Below are 17835 nucleotides of genomic sequence, written 5' to 3'. Positions count from 1 at the left end.
TTCAGAGTCCATTTGGTCCACAGGATCTACCTTGGGGACATCCTAAAGCAGTTCCCTTAAGGGTGGGGATGCTCCTGCGCAGAGGGGAGAATCCGCCGCCCAAAGGGAGGCAAAAGTATCAAATGCATAGAATTTGATAAAAAAAATGGATGGAAGACCCAGTGACTGCCTTGCACAGCTGTTCAGCCCAGGTGCCATGTCTAACTGCCCACGACAGCCCGACAGACCGAGTAGAATGTGCTCTCACCTTGTTAAGAACAGGGAGATCAGCCTGTATATAGACCTGAGAAATAGCCGTACGCAGCCAGCGAGCCAATGTCTGTTTTTTTGCTGGACAGACTCGTTTGTGAAACCCATATAACACAAAGAACAAATCTGATTTCCCAATAGAGTTTGTACGATCCACATAGATACAAAGGGCTCGAACCACATCCAGGGAAGCTTCACCTGCAGAAAGTAGGGGTGTACACCGGCCACTTTTCGTGTTTTGTGTTTTGGTTTTGGATCCGGATCTTTCTTTGTGTTTTGGATCTGGATTGGTTTTGCCAAAACCACCCTTCCGTGTTTTGTGTTTTGGATTTTGTGTTTTGGATCTGTATTTTTTTGGAAAAAAGCATAAAAACAGCTAAAATCACAGAATTTGTTTTTTTTTGTTCCTACACTATTATTAACCTCAATAACATTAATTTCCACTAATTTCCAGTCTATTCTGAACAACTCACACCTCACAATATTGTTTTTAGGCCAAAAGGTTGCACCAAGGTAGCTGGATGACTATTCTAAGCGACACAAGTGGGCGGTACAAACACGGGGCCCATCTAGGAGTGGCACTGCAGTGGCAGACAGGATGGCAGTTTGTAAAACTAGGCCCCAAACAGTACATACTGCATAGAAAAATAAGAGGTGCAAGATGGAATTGTCCTTGGGCCCTCCTAGCCACCCATATGTTGTATAAACAGAACATGCACACTGTTGAATCCAGATAATTGGCTGAGACAGAGACGGTTTAAAATTAGATCGGGGCGACGCCATTTTGCAAATGCCAACAAGACGCCATCTTGCAACTGGCTGCTCAGCGCCATTTTAGTGAATCACGCCATTGTAAGTACATATGGCGATGCTATTATTTAGCGTTGTGCGATTCCCACGTAATAGAAAGAAGTTAAAAGTCCTCACCATACAAATACAGACAGTCACTAATACATATAAAATGATTAACCCTGCAAAACACGTACCATGGTGTACTCCACAAAAGTTGCACAGCGCTAACTAGCGTATTTTTCCAATTCCCCAATACTTACACACTGCACACTAACATGAAAGGTTCCCTAGCATTAAAGTGTAATATTCAAGGTTTATTCAGTCATTATTAATGTTGTGAAATAAAGATTATTTGATATCTAAGGTTTACTACATGGTAAGCAGACCGTGTTTGGTGTTGTACTGATCCACTGTGTCTCAACAGATTTCCGGTATCATCGGTGAGAAGATTGGAACATGCGTCCGCAAACTATGGACTATAGAGAGTTAAAACATCAAAATGTACTCTGTAATGTTACCAGCTTAGATTAGCATGCAGCGGGAAAAAGGACACAAAGGGCTGTTGGAGGCTGACTTGTGTCCATTTGAATTGACCTATTAACTATCCTGTAGCAGAAGCACCATGAAGGAGAACCAATGGAATCATGTCAATCTGTTCTATTGTATTGCCTATCCCTGTAAGAGTATAAATGTGTGCTCTCTGAACCCAGTCTTGAGTCTTCTTGCTGTGCTGTTGACGGAGGTTTCTATTGCTGATGCCGGTATCTGGGTCCAGAGTGCCTGCATATGTAACAACTGTACCTTGGGTCTGTATGATTTACTTGCGCTAATTTTATTTAGATCACAGCATGCAACCATCTGTTTTTATATTGAAAAATATATTTTTGTGCTTTGGAACCACACTCAAAGTCTGAAAGCATTTATTTCTTGTGCGAATCATTACGCTGAATAGCGACAATTTTAGAAGGTATATGTAGGAATATTGTTAGAAGGTATAGGCAGGAATCGATTGTTGGAAGGTATAGACAGGCAGGAATCGATAACACTTTAACAAACCAATCATTTCAGCGCCAGGGTCTGCCACACGACTGTGGCTGAAATGATTGGTTCATTTGGGCCCCCACAAAACAAGCTGGCAATTAATCTGTCCCTGCACAAACTGGCTCTACAGAGGGAAGATGCAGGGCTGGATTAAGGCCCACATGGGCCTGGAGCTGAAAATGTTCAAGGGCCTATACTGAGAAGGGGAAGAGCTGTGATCGGTGCTGTGTGGGTGTGGTCAAAGTCACCTTGGTGTGTACACCCCTACACAATGTCTGCCTAACTACATAGAAATACAAAAATTGCATAATTTTTTTTTTAGGGGGAAAACTAGAAAAACTATTTATGGCTAGTTAGGCAGCTGGTAATCATGCTGTCATGTTGCTGGGCCTATTTTTATGTGGAGGCCTGGAGCTGTAGCTCCATCTGCCCCATTGTTAATCTGGCCCTGGCAAGATGTCGTCCTCATTCTCCTCATCCACAATTTCCTCACCCTCTTCAGTGTTGTGTACATCCTAATCCTCACAGAGTATTAATTCGTCCCCGCTGAAATCCACCACCATAGGTCTCTCTGTACTTTCTGGAAGAATTGATAATTCATTTTGATGAACATCATCTTCTCCACATTTAGTGGAAGCAACCTCCTATGCCTTTCGCAGACAAGGTTCACAGACACGGCTGCACTAAAAACTCTTTTGGAGTATACACTGGTGAGGGGGCAACTTAGGTAAAATAGAGCCAGTTTGTACCAGGGCCTCCAAATTGCCTCTTTTTCCAGCCAGTACAGGTAAGGACTGTCTAACATGCCTACTTGGATGCTGTCACCGATGTAATTCTCCACCATTCTGTCAATGGTGACAGTATCACATGCAGTGACAGTAAACATGTCAGATATTGTTGGCAGGTCCTTCAGTCCAGACCACATGTCCAAACTTGGTCCTGCCTGCCCTGCATCAACACTAGCGGATTGTTTAGGATATCTAAGTTGTTTCCTGGCAGCCCCAGTTGCGGGAGAAAATGAAGAAGGAGCTCTTGCTGTGTCATGTTCCGCTTCAGCTGACAGTGTTTTCACCAGCAGGTCTTTGCACCTCTGCAGGATTGTGTCTGCTGGAAAGAGAGACACCACATAGGCTTTAAACCTAGGATTGAGCATGGTGGCTAAAAATGAGGCGGTCTGATTTCAACAGATTGACCACCCTGAAATCCTGGCAAAGCAAAAGAAGGGCTTCATCCACAAGTCCCACATACCAAGCAGAATCGCTCTGTCATAGCTCCTCCTTCACTTTCTCCAGCTGCTTCTGCAAAAGCCTGATGAGGGGAATGACCTAACTCAAGCTGGCAGTGTCTGAACTGACTTCACGTGTGGCAAGTTCGAAGGGCTGGAGAACCTTGCACAACACGGAAATCATTCTCCACTGCACTTGAGTCAGGTGCATACACCCTCCTTTGCCTATGTCATAGGTGGATGTATAGAATTGAATGGCCTTTTGCTGCTCCTCCATCCTCTGAAGTATATAGAGGGTTGAGTTCCATTGCGTCACAACCTCTTGCTTCAGGTGATGGCAGGGCAGGTTCAAGAGTGTTTGCTGGCACTGCAGTCTTCGGCACACAATCGCTGAATGGCAAAAGTGGCCAGAAATTGTTTGGGCCACCCAAAGCGTCTCCTGCACGACCCTGAAAATTTCTGAAAATTCTGCACCACCGAATTTATTGTGTGAGCAAAACATGCGACATGCTGGAATTTGCCCAGATGTAATGCCCGCACAATATTGGTGGCATTGTCAGATATCACAAATCCCCAGGAGAGTCTAAGTGGAGTAAGCCATTGAGCGATGATTTCCCTCAGTATCTTTAAGAGGTTGTCGGCGGTGTGCCTCTTACTGAAACCGGTGATACACAGCATAGCCTGCCTTGGAGTGAGCTGGCATTTCTGAGATGCTGCTACTGGTGACGCTGCTGTTGTTGCTGCGTAAGGCGATACATCTACCCAGTGGGCTGTCACAGTCATATAGTCCTTAGTCTGCCCTATTCCACTTGTCCACATGTCCGTGGTTAAGTGGACATTGGGCACAACCACATTTTTAGGACACTGAAGACACTTTTCTGACGTCTCTGTACATTCTCGGTATCGCCTGCCTAGTGAAGTGGAATCTAGATGGTAATTGATACCGGGGACAAACTACCTTCATCAATTGTCTAAATCCCACTGCACTAACGGCGGATACCGGATGCACGTCTAACACCAAGATAGCTGTTAAGGCCTCAGTTATCCGCTTTGCAACAGGATGACTGCTGTTGTACATCCTCCTCGCTAAGGACTTTTGGAGAGTCAATTACTTAGCAGTGGTGTTCCAACTTCCTCTCTGGGATGATGAATGACTCCCAGCAGCAGTGTCAGCAGTAGGCATAGCAATGTAGGATCCTCCGGAGGAATACTGGATAGGAGAGGAGTCAGTCATGCCAATGACATGGCCTGCAGGACTACTTCTGATCCTGACTGAGGAGGAAATTGACAAGGAGGGATTTAGGTGTCCCTGGACTGCTTACGGTCTTAGCAACAGTTTCTGAACTTGGCAGTAACACTTTATGAATGCACTACAAGTGATGTATAAGGGAGGATGTTCTTAGGTGGTTAACATCCTTACACCTACTTATTACACCTTTACATACGCAACATATGGCAAGACAGTAGTTGTCCGGATTTGGACTGAAATATTTCCAGACCAAAGAGGTGGAATGTTTGGTCTTCTTCCCAGGCATGACCGTGATGGACTTTTTAATCTCACGGAAAACAACTCTTTCCCTTGGTACCTGATTTACACAAACCACATCAACATCAGAATCCTCCTTGTCAACTTCCTCCTCAGCACCAGCTACACCAATATCCTCATCCTGTTGTACGTCAACAGTGACATCTTCAATTTGAATATCAGCATTTGGACTGTGGGTGCTCCTTCCAGCACTTGCAGAGGGCGTGCAAATGGTGGAAGGAGCCACCTCTTCCCGACCAGTGTTGGGAATGTCAGGCATCGCAACCGCCGCCACACTTGGACTCTCCTTGGGGATTTGTGATATCTTCTTAGAATTAGAATGCACAGTTTTTTGCTGTGCTTTTGCCAGCTTAACTTGTTTCATTTTTCTACTGGGAGGAGGAGGGCTTCCATTGTCATGTGAAGCTCAACCACTAGTCATGAACATAGGGAAGGACCTTAGCCATTCCTTGCCACTCCGTGTCATAAATGGCATATTGGCAAGTTCAATTTATTTTTTAAGGTCATTTTACTGAACTTTGGCTTTTTGGATTTTACATGCCCTCTACTATGGCAACGGGGATCGGCCTTGGCAGACGACGTTGATGGCATTTCATCATCTATGTCATGACTAGTGGCAGCAGCTTTAGCACTAGGAGGAAGTGGTTCCTGATCTTTCCCTATTTTATTTTTATCCTCCAATTTTTTGTTTTCCATTATTTTTATGGAGTGAACAGCCCCTGTAAAAATTATTTGTAAGAAACAAGGCACCCACTATAAAAATTATTTGTAAGAGTGTACCCCTACAGCAGACAGCGCAGCCCCTGTGAAAATTATTTATATGAGTGTCCCCCTACAGCAGGCAGGGCACCCCCTGTAAAAATTATTTGGAAGAGCGTACCTCTACAGCAGACACAGAAGCCGCTGTAAAAATTATTTATATAAGTGTACCCCTACAGCAGACATGGCACCCCCTGTAAAAATTATTTGTAAAAGCGTACCCCTACAGCAGACAGGGCAGCCCCTGTAAAAATTATTTATATTTGTGTACCCCTACAGCAGACAGGGCAGCCCCTGTAAAAATTATTTATATGAGTGTACTATTACAGCAGACAGGGTACCCCCTTTAAAATTTATTTGTAAGAGCGTACCCCTACAGCAGACAGGGCAGCCCCTGTAAAAATTATTTATATAAGTGTACCCCTACAGCAGACAGGGCAGCCCCTGTAAAAATTATTTATATGAGTGTACTCTTTCAGCAGACAGGGTACCCCCTGTAAAAATTATTTGTAAGAGTGTACCCCTACAGCAGACAGGGCAGCCCCTGTAAAAATTATTTATATAAGTGTACCACTACAGCAGACAGAGCAGCCCCTATAAAAATTATTTATATCAGAGTACCCCTACAGCAGACAGGGCAGCCCCTGTGAAAATGATTTGCAAGAGCATATGCCTACAGCAGACAGGGCAGCCCCTGTAGAAATTATTTGTAAGAGCATACCCCTACAGCAGACAGGGCACCCACTGTAAAAATTAATTTCAAGAGCGTACCCCTACAGCAGACAGGGCAGCGCCTGTAAAAATGATTTGCAAGAGCATAAGCCTACAGCAAACAGGGCAGCCCCTGTAAAAATTATTTGTAAGAGCGTACCCCTACAGCAGACAGGGCACCCCTTGTAAAAATTAATTTTAAGAGCGTACCCCTACAGCAGACAGGGCAGCCCCCGTAAAAATTATTTATATGAGTGTACCCCTACAGCAGACAGGGCACCCCCTTTAAAAAAATTTTGCAAGAGCGTACTCCCACAGCAGACAGGGTACCCACTGTAAAAATTATTTGGAAGAGCGTACCTCTACAGCAGACACGGAAGCCGGTGTAAAAATTATTTATATGAGTGTACCCCTACAGCAGACAGTGCAGCCTCTGTAAAAATTATTTATATGAGTGTACTCCTACAGCAGACAAGGTACCCCTGTAAAAATTATTTGTAAGAGCATACCCCAACAGCAGACAGGGCACCCGCTGTAAAAATTATTTATATAAGTGTACCCCTACAGCAGACAGGGCAGCCCCTGTAAAAATTATTTGTAAGAGCATACCCCTACAGCAGACAGGGCACCCCCTGTAAAAATAAATTTTAAGAGCGTACCCCTACAGCAGACAGGGCAGCCCCTGAAAAAATTATATGTATGAGCATACCCCTACAGCAGACAGGGCACCCCCTGTAAAAATAATTTGCAAGAGCATATGCCTACAGCAGACAGGGCAGCCCCTGTAAAAATTATTTGTAAGATCGTACCCCTATAGCAGACAGGGCACCCACTGTAAAAGTTATTTGTAAGAGCATTCCCCTACAGCAGACAGGGCACCCCCTGTAAAAATTATTTGCAAGAGCCTACGCCTACAACAGACAGGGCAGCCCCTGTAAAAATTATTTGTCAGAGCGTACCCCTACAGCAGACAGGGCAGCCCTTGTAAAAATTATTTATATGAATGTACCCCTACAGCAGACAGGGCACCCCCTATAAAAATTATTTACATAAGTGTACCCCTACAGCAGACAGGGCAGCCCCTGTGAAAATTATTTGTAAGAGCCTATGCCTACAGCAGACAGGGCAGCCCCTGTAAAAATTATTTGTCAGAGCGTTCCCCTACAGCAGACAGGGCAGCCCCTGTAAAAATTATTTATATGAATGTACCCCTACAGCAGACAGGGCACCCCCTATAAAAATTATTTATATGATTGTACCCCTACAGCAGACAGGGCACCCCCTGTAACAATTATTTATATGAATGTACCCCTACAGCAGACAGGGCACCCCTTGTAAAAATTATATGTAAGAGCTACTTGCACACATCTATACTTTACACTGCACTGTCACTCTCTTTCCATTTTTAGTGTGATGCCCTGGGTGGGTCCTAGGCTGAGCATTTTTTGGGGTGCACTGCACCCCGTACATGAACCCCTTAGTGTTAGGGACTACTAGTGACAGAGAAGCCATGACGAGGCCTAGCAACTTCCCATGTATTTGCAAATGCATGCAACTAATATCTCAGAATTTCTATTACTATATAGTCTTCATATATTGTTGCAAGTATAATTCAGTGTGCTGATTAACAATAGGGGGTTAACCCCCCTCCCTTTTTCTCTGAATGTACCCTTACAGCAGACAGGGCAGCCCCTGTAAAAATTATTTATATGAATGTACCCCTACGGCAGACAGGGCAGCCTCTGTAAAAATGATTTGCAAGAGCGTATGCCTACAGCAGACAGGGCAGCCCTTGTAAAAATTATTTGTAAGATCATACCCCTACAGCAGACAGGGCACCCCCTGTAAAAATTAATTTTAAGAGCGTACCCCTACTGCAGACAGGGCACCCCCTGTAAAAATTATTTGCAAGAGCCTACACCTACAGCAGACAAGACAGCCCCTGTAAAAATTATCTGTAAGATCGTACCCCTATAGCAGACAGGGCACCCGCTGTAAAAATTATTTGTAAGAGCGTACACCTACAGCAGACAGGGCAGCCCCTGTAAAAAATATTTGCAAAAGCGTGCGCCTACATCAGACAGGGCAGCCCCTGTAAAAATTATTTGTAAGATCGTACCCCTATAGCAGGCAGGGCGCCAACTGTAGAAATTATTTGCAAGAGCCTACGCCTACAGCAGACAGGGCATCCCCTGTAAAAATTATTTGTAAGATCGTACCCCTATAGCAGACAGGGCATCCGCTGTAAAAATTATTTGTAAGAGCGTACCCCTACAGCAGACAGGGCACTCCCTGTAAAAATTATTTATATGATTGTACCCCTACAACAGACAGGGCACCCCCTGTAAAATTATATGCAAGAGCTACTTGCACACATCTATACTTTAAACTGCACTGTCATGCTCTTTCCATTTTCGTGTGATGCCCTGGGTGGCTCCTAGGCTGAGCATTTTTTTGGAGTGCACTGCACCCCAGATATGAACCCCTTAGTGCTATGGACTGCTAGGTTAAGAGAAGCCGTGACGAGGCCTAGCAGCTTCCCAAGTATTTGCAAATGCATGCAACTAATATCTCTGAATTTCTATTACTATATAGTCCTCATATATTGTTGCAAGTATAATTCAGTGTGCTGAGGAACAATAGGGCGTTGACCCCTCCGTCCCTTTTTCTCTGAATGTACCCCTACAGCAGACAGGGCAGCCCTGTAAAAATTATTTATATGAATGTACCCCTACAGCAGACAGGGCAGCCCCTGTAAAAATAATTTTATATGAGTATACCCCTACAGCAGACAGGGCTGCCCCTGTAAAAATGATTTGCAAGAGCGTACGCCTACAGCAGACAGGACAGCCCCTGTAAAAATTATTTGTAAGAGCATACCCCTACAGTAGAAAAGGCACCCCCTCTAAAAATTAATTTTAAGAGCGTACCCCTACAGCAGACAGGGCAGCCCCTGTAAAAATTAATTTTAAGAGCGTACCCCTACAGCAGACAGGGCAACCCCTGTAAAAATACATTTTAAGAGCGTACCCCTACAGCAGACAGGGCAGCCCCTGTAAAAATTATTTATATGAGTATACCCCTACAGCAGACAGGGCACCCCCTGTAAAAATTATTTGCAAAAGCGTATGCCTACAGCAGACAGGACAGCCCCTGTAAAAACTATTTGTAAGATTGTACTCCTATAGCAGACAGGGCATCCACTGTAAAAATTATTTGTCACTGCGTACCCCTACATCAGACAGGGCACCCCCTGTAAAAATAAATTTTTAGAGCGTACCCCTACAGCAGGTGGGGAAGCCCCTGTAAAAAGTATTTATATGAGTATACCCCTACAGCAGACATGGCACCCCCTGTAAAAATTATTTACAAAAGCGTGCGCCTACAGCAGACAGGGCAGCCCCTGTAAAAATTATTTGTAAGATCGTACTCCTATAGCAGACAGGGCATCCGCTGTAAAAATTATTTGTCAGAGCGTACCCCTACAGCAGACAGGGCAGCCCCTGTAAAAATTACTTAAATGAATGTATGCCTACAGCAGACAGGGCACCCCCTGTAAAAAATATTTATATGATTGTACCCCTACAGCAGACAGGGCACCCCCTGTAAAAATTATTTATATATGTGTACCCATACAGCAGACAGTACACCCCCTGAAAATATTATTTGTAAGATCGTACCCCTACAGCAAACAGGGCAGCCCCTGTAAAATATATTTATATGAATGTACCCCTACAGCAGACAGGGCACCCCCTGTAATAATGATATGTTAGTGCATACCCCTACAGCAGACAGAGCTGCCTCTGTAAAAATTATTTGTATGAACGTTCCCCTACAGCAGACAGGGCACCCCCTGTAAAAATTATATGTATGAGTGTACCCCTACAGCAGACAGGACTCCCCCTGTAAAAATTATTTGTATGAGTATACCCCTACAGCAGACAGGGCAGCCCCTGGACAGCACAGCACTACAGCCTATGGACAGGACAACAGCCAGCCCCTATATGGACAAGGACAACAGTAGGCAGCCAGCCCCTATGTATTGTATATGAAATATGACTATATGATTGGAAAACAGTAGCCAGCCAGCCCCTATGGTCAGCATCAGCAACAGCTCCCTCCCTCCCTCTTCACAGTAGCCAGCCGTACATTATTTTTATTTTTCTTATAACAGACTAGTACACACCGAGCTCCCAGATCCCTCCAAACTCACAGCTGGAATGAAAAATGACGGCGATCGCGGGACCTTTATAGAATCCGAAACCCACGAGAATCCAACAGTGGGATGATGACATTTTGCCTCAATTTCAGTTCCGAGCCAAGCGGGAAAATCCGAGTCTGATTTGGTTCCTGGCTCCGATCAGGGGGGCTCGGGAGGGTTCGGATTTTGGAAATCCGAACCCGCTTACCCCTAGTAGAAAGGTTTGCAGACTGAAAAGCTGGGACTACAATTTCCTCATTCATAAGGAAACGGAATACCACCTTCAAAAGGAGACCTGCCCTAGTACGAAGTAGAGCTCTATTTTTATGAAAAATTAAATATGGAGAGTGACATGACAGTGCTGCCAAGTCAGAAACTTAGGATATAGCAAGTAGACAATGTGTCTTCACTGTCAAACATCTTAAGTCCACCCTATTCAAGGGTTCAAAGGGGGGAGCTTGCAAAGCACTGAGAACAAGTGATAAAACCCATGGTGCTACTGGAGGGACAAACGGAGGTTGCAGTTGGAGAACCCCCTGCAAAAATGTTCTTACATCTCCCAGGGGAGCAACTCTGCACTAGAACAAAACTCACAATGCAGAAATCTGAACTCTCAAGGTAGCGTGGCGAAGACCTAAGTCTAACCCAGCTGGCAGAAAAGCAAGTACACTGGAAACCTTGAAAATTTTAGGGTCATATTTTCTGTGGGAACACCAACAATAATATGAATGCCAAATCCTGTGATTAATACGGGCTGAAGCAGCTTCTTTGCCCTCATCATTGTCAAGGATCACAGAAGTAGAAAAACCTTTGGCCTTTAAGACGGAAGCCAGCCGAGGTAAATCCAGATATAGGCAGGGCCCTGCACTAGCAAATCTGGTCATAGAGGCAGTGGAGGTGGACTGTCTATGGATAGACGTGTAAGATCAGTGAACAATTGTCTCCTGGGACAGGCAGAAGCTGTTAGTATTAACCTGCCACCTTCCTGCTTGAACTTTCTGATGACTCTTGGGAGGAGGGAGATTGGAGGAAACAGGTATGCCAACCTGGAGTCCCATATCACCATCAGAGCATCCACGAAGGCAGCTGAGGGGTCCCTCATTCTGGACCCATATCTGGGGACCTTGTGGTTGTGGCGTGACTCCATGAGGTTTACATCTGGTAGTCCCCTACTGTCCACCAGGAGTTGAAAGATGTCTGGATGAAGAGCACATTCTCCAGCGTGTATGTCCTGATGACTTAGGAAGTCTGCTTCCCAGTTGAGGACTCCTGGGATGAATATTGCCAAGATTGCTGGAAGATGGCTTTCTTCCCACAGCAGAATGTTCGCCACTTCCCTCATGGCTGCCGGACTTAATGTGCCTCCCTTATAGGCCACTGCATTCGCATTGTCGGACTGAATTTGGACAGGCTTGCCATTAAGAAGGTCCTGCGCCAGACTGAGCACTCTGTGCACTGCGCGAAGATCCAAGATATTTATTGGTAGGTGACCTTCCTGAATTGTCCACCTTCCCTGAAAGGTGTGATACCCTGTCACTGCTTCCCATCCTCACAGACTTGCATCTGTGGTGAGGAGTACCCAATCTGGGACCCATAACGGATGACCCTTGTCTAAATGAGTCATCTCCAGCCACCAAGCGAGGGAGAGCTGAACCTCTGGCGAGATGCAGATCATCTGAGACTTTAAACAATGATACTAACCATCCCAATGAGACAGAATCCATTGCTGCAAGGACCTGGACTGGAACGGGGCATAAGCCACCATATTGAATGTGGATACCATGGAGCCCAGCACCTGCATTGCCAGTTGAACTGACACTCTTTGCTTGCAGAGTAGACTGCACACACGAGACTGTAGTGCTGCAATCTTGTCCTCTGGTAGGAGAATTCTATGGCCCAGAGAGTCCAGCAGCACCCCCATCTGCACCATCTGCTGAGTTGGAGAAAGAGATAACTTTTTCCAATTGATTACCCAGCCATGCTCTTTTAAGCAGACAATGGTCATCTGAAGATGACAATGTAACAACTCCTGCAACTGTGTTAATATCAGTAGGTCTTCCAAGTATTGCAGTATCCTGACCCCTTGTTGTCTGAGATGAGCCATCATAACTGGCATTATCTTGGTAAATACTCAAGGGACTGTGGCCAGCCCAAAGGGTAGAGCCTGAAATTGGTAATATTGCTGATCTACCACCAATCTCAAAAATCTTTGGTGGGATTGTGCAATTGGAACATGCAGATATGCCTCCAGTATGTCCAGGGAGACCATGAAATCTCCAGGCTCCATTGCCAGCATAATTGATCATAGGGTTTCCATATGGAATTTGGGCACATGGATGAATTTGTTTAGAGACTTCAATTTCAAGATAGGATGGTGTGCCCCATTTGGTTTCTGAATCAAAAACACATTTGAATAATAGCCCCTTCCATGAGTCACAGGAACAGGAATTATGACTCTGACCTCAGGAGGGCCCCAATAGACTCCCAGAAGGCCGAGGACCTGACCGGGTCTAAAGACAGGTTTGTACCAACAAACCCCTGTGGGAATTATCCTGTCTAGAGGAAGACTGTCCCTTTGCCCTACTCTGTAGGTGCAAGTACCGAGCTGACGGCTGCCTATATTTAGGGGTAGTCGTAGATGGCAACCCACCAGATTTAGATGTTGCCAGAGGAGACACTATGTTATCCAGCTCTGGTCCAAACATTACCTTCCCAACAAAAGGCAAGGACTACAGGGCCTTCTTGGAACCTGTATACGCCTTCCCGCCTTAGCCAAAGGTTTCTTTGAGCTGCAACCGAAGCTGCAGATACCCTAAAAGCTAAGATACCTACATCAATTGCCGCTTCCCCCATATACATAGCTGCTTCTCATATCTGACAGAGGGAAGACAGCTGTTCTCTGGTAGCATTAGGCATGCTATCCTCCAGAGACTTTGTCCATTCTTCCAATGCCTTGGCTACCCGGACTACAGCCATAGCTGGCCTGGTAATAGCCCTAGATAATGAAAATACTGATTTTAAATAATTATCAAGTTTTCTATCTGTTAACTGATGGAGGAACTTCCCATTTGCTACATTCACCATGAGCAAATGAATATCGAGAGGTTAAATTCCTTGTAGTATGGAAATGATTATTTGGAGTACACCATGCTTCAGACATGAGATTTGTCAGGAAAATAATCTTTAGGCATCTTTTGATGCCTAAAGACTGGAGTCTTAGATTTCAGTGGAACCTCCTCCTCTATACTGAGGACAAATCTAACCGCTCTCACCAGAGAGGGGACATCCAAAGAGGATTGATAGTCTTCTACTGAGTAAGACCCAAAACTCTGAGTATCAGAGTGTGATGAGGCGGCTGAATCAGAATCCTGAGGCAACATCTGAAGAGAATCTCTCTTATGCCCCTGTTTTCTTACTGACACTGGTCTATTCACCTGCACCACTTGCTGAGGGGCTATAGACGGCAGCATCCTCTGACTAGAGTGAGCAGAAGAATTAAACCAACAGGGATTCATAGGGGACATGTACAGAGAAGGATGCAACTGCTGTGGGTTTCCCATAGCAGGAGGCAGTATCGTGGCAGGAGCATGCGACGCCCTGTCCACCAAATGCGGCAAAACCTGAGACCAAGAAGCCACCCAGGATGGCTCTAGTGTTGGTACAGGTGTAGAAGATAGAAAAGGTGGTTGTTTGCAACAGGCACTACACAACCCATCTTGCACAAACTCCTGATCAGACAGGCCTGCAAAACAGGATCTACATGACTTCAGCACCGGAGGCTCATCCTTCTCACCTTTACCCTTAGACATGGCAAATGTGTGACTGGTATAAGATGTACAGTATAAATGCAATGTGACCCTCTTCACAAATGAAAAACCCCACACACCTTTTCAGAGGGATAAGGAGAAACACAATGATAGATATAACTGAGTTTGAAAATGAAAGACAGTATATATACAGCAGCTAGCATGAGAGTCACATACAATGCATAAATACAAACAATTGCTGTTGCAAATTGACTCTGAATCAACTGACCAGCCCCGTAGGGGTATTTGGTAGGATATAGAGCACTATATACCAGACCCAGAGGAGAGGTATACAGGCATACAGACCAGATCTCTGAGACAACCAGCTTGCAGCAGTACACACAAATGCAAGCACAAGGTGGTCAGAAGTAGCAACCCAGAAGTGGGAATCTGTAACCGGAAGTTGTATCTGGGTTGGGGGAGGAGCAGCCAGGGGGAGCGCCTATCTTCCCTAAGCTGCAAATTTTGATGGCACAGGTACACTGGCCTCACAGTAGTAGACGTTACCTAGTGCATGCTAGTGCATCTACTACCCATCCCCGGTGACAAATGATATGGCCCCGGCTGCCTTAGCGAGTACATGTTACTGTTAGGATCTGCGGTTATCAGATCATATTGTTTACAGTTCCCCGTCTTAGTTGCTACTGAGACATTGAATTTTTTCCTGTCGGTCTGTGTGCTGATCTCAGGTGTTCACTAATTACTGCCTGTCTACACTAATTGATGGTCCTGTCTGTGCACAGCCCAGGTGCACACTAGTCTGTCGTTTTGGAGCCTTTCTAGGCTTGCTCTGATTGATCCCTGTGTCTGTTAAATAGCAGCCAGCCTTTCACTCCATGCCGGTGATAGAGTATTTGTGTTTCCGGTTCTGGCTTAGTCTCCTGTCACCCTGTCGAGCTCCAGTTCTCCTGTCTATTGTATTATGTTATTCTGCCTTATGTGTCATCCAGGCGGCATGGTTCGCTTATCATCTACCTGCAGTTAGTGTCATCTTGGCGGCATGGTTCGCATACCTGTCCTCTGCCTTTCGTGTCATCCAGATGGCATGGACAGTACTCTGTGTCCAGAGTACACAGCCCAGCGTGCGCTGCCTGTGTCAACAGGCGGCGCAGGCCGCACTACACCATCAGCTGCTTGTGTCAAATTGGCGGCACAGGCCACAATACAGTGTCAGCTGCTTGTGTCAACCCAGCAGCACAGGCCACACTACAGCGTCAGCTGCTTGTGTCAACCCGGCGGCACAGGCCACAATACAGCGTCAGCTGCTTGTGTCAACCCAGCGGCACAGGCCACACTACAGCATCAGCTGCTTGTGTCAACCCGGCGGCACAGGCCACACTACAGCGTCAGCTGCTTGTGTCAACCCAGTGGCACAGGGCACACTCCAGCGTGTTAAGTGCGCCATCCGGCGTACCAACGCCAGTGACGTTACTATTGTACAGATCTTCATCTGCAACATCTTGCCAAACTTATTCAGCCCTCAAGACTGCTGCACGGCAATTTCAATTAAGAACTGAGGGCCTGATACAGAGCCACTCGCTAGATGCGATCGCTCACATAATGTACATGCAAATTGCGTAGGCAGTGCTCCCGCACAGCAATGCATTAGCACGACCAATATTTTTTAGAGAGCGATCACATAGTGTATGCAGATACCTACTAGCCTGTTTTAAGATGCCCACTTGTGCATGTCATGTCCAGGAAGTGTATGCAACCATCGGTACATCGGGTAACATTGCATGCTATCACAGCACTTGAATTTGACCTTACCCTGCCGCAAGCACTTCAGTGTAAAAACAAGAAAAGTGACATGTACTATGATGCTGTCATTTAACTATGCACACCTCTAAAATGCCGTTGAGATGCTCAGGCATGCTTGCGTTTGCACCTCCACTCCCCTGTTTTTAATGTCCAGCCCCTGTTACCACCAGCAAACCGCTTCCCCTGTCACTCACTCTGCTGGGCTGTCTATGCGCGCGAGCAAATGCATTGTGAACTATCGCTAAGGTATGCACGTGCGCACTGCGATGCATACACATGCCCACATTGCAAACACATGGCATATCAGTGGCAGCAGCGACAGTATGCATCTTAGCGAGCGGGTGTGAATCAGGCCCTGAGTCCTAGACTGATGAAGATTGATGAACTCATGACTTTCCAGTGTTCCAGGTAATCAGGCAATGCATCAAGTCCTTGCCATACCAGTGAGGTAGTTCTAATTTAATTTCTAGCAAGACACTACTGATTGTATTGACATTACAAATACCAACAGTACTACCCAGACTACCATCACATATAATTAGTCACTAACTGTCACAAGCTGCCACCGCATCTTGTTGAACAACGGTGCTCTCTTAGGCCTGTTGCTGGGAGACGGATACGCCACGCGGTCAACTCATGAAGTCCTCCCATTCGGCTGTACGTCATCTCTGCCAGGACTGGATTGGTTCTTCCTCCTTTTTCTTTCCTGCTGAAGTGTTGCTTGGGTGGCGGTGCTTGTGTCTTACACGTGTTTCCGGTTCCATAGAGTAGGGATCTCTCATTGTTATCTTTCAGCGTCTCCAGTCCCTGAGTCTGTTGTGTCTTGTGCCGCATAACACCCTAGCTGATCGGTCCGCTCTGCAGCGTCAGAGGTTCCAGCATAACATTGCGGCTATCTCCACTGTAGAGTGCCTCCAGTTTCCCAGTGCCGTATCATATGCCGGCGGCACAGTCCACATTACAGTGTCTAAGGATCTCCAGCCTTACACCGTGACTACCTCCGCTGTATTGTGGATCCATCATCTCATAGCGGCTATCTCCGCTGCTCTGCGTCTCCAGTCACCACAGTTGCCGTATCACTTCCCAGTGGCATTAACCGTAGTGCAGCATCTGAGTGCACTAAGTCATATATCAAGGTTACCTCCACTGCTTTCCATATCAGAACATCCCCAGTCATCCAGGCTGCAACTTGGTGACTAGGCCACATCCTTGCCAAGTGTCTCCAGCCCCCAAGGCTGATCCGTGACCATCAGGTCACCATCCTTTCCAAGTGTCTCCTGCCCTCAAGTCTACTACGTGACCACTCAGTCACCATCCTTGCCAAGTGTCTCCAGCCCTCAAGGCTGCTACGTGACCACCAGGTCTCCACCTTGTCAAACTTCTCCAGCTTTGGGCTATAACTGCACTATTCTTCGGTTGATCCCATATTTCCAATAATTTTCATAACTATTGCCTCCTTCTGAAGTGAATCTCCCTGGGATTCATTACACTAACAAACTATAGCTTTTCAATAACAATCAATAATCAACTGTTATATTCCTAAAATGAAACCAGCCATTGCTTTAGCTATAGTAACACATCCATGCTCTTTGCATTTTTACCACATTACTACATTTTTACCTACATGAAAGATAATGAGTGTCACAGAAACATGTTATAAGGTTATGCATACTGTATACTACCTGCAACAGCACTAATGGAATCAGTATGTTCAAATCCCAACAGCGGCAGCCCGGCAGGAGTG

General features: G+C 45.8%; 1 pseudogene; it reads right to left on the bottom strand.

The window, feature by feature from the left end:
- LOC148475028 (uncharacterized) overlaps nucleotides 1–11626 on the bottom strand; it is a 29282-nt pseudogene extending 17656 nt beyond the window's left edge.
- Between the last annotated feature and the right edge of the window lie 6209 nt (nucleotides 11627–17835).

The sequence above is a fragment of the Taudactylus pleione genome, unplaced genomic scaffold, assembly GCF_031769625.1.
Source record: "Taudactylus pleione unplaced genomic scaffold, aTauple2 ptg000788l, whole genome shotgun sequence".
Classification (NCBI taxonomy): Eukaryota; Metazoa; Chordata; class Amphibia; order Anura; family Myobatrachidae; genus Taudactylus; species Taudactylus pleione.
The sequence above is the reverse complement of the archived record's forward strand: the minus strand, read 5'-3'. Positions and strand labels throughout refer to the sequence as shown.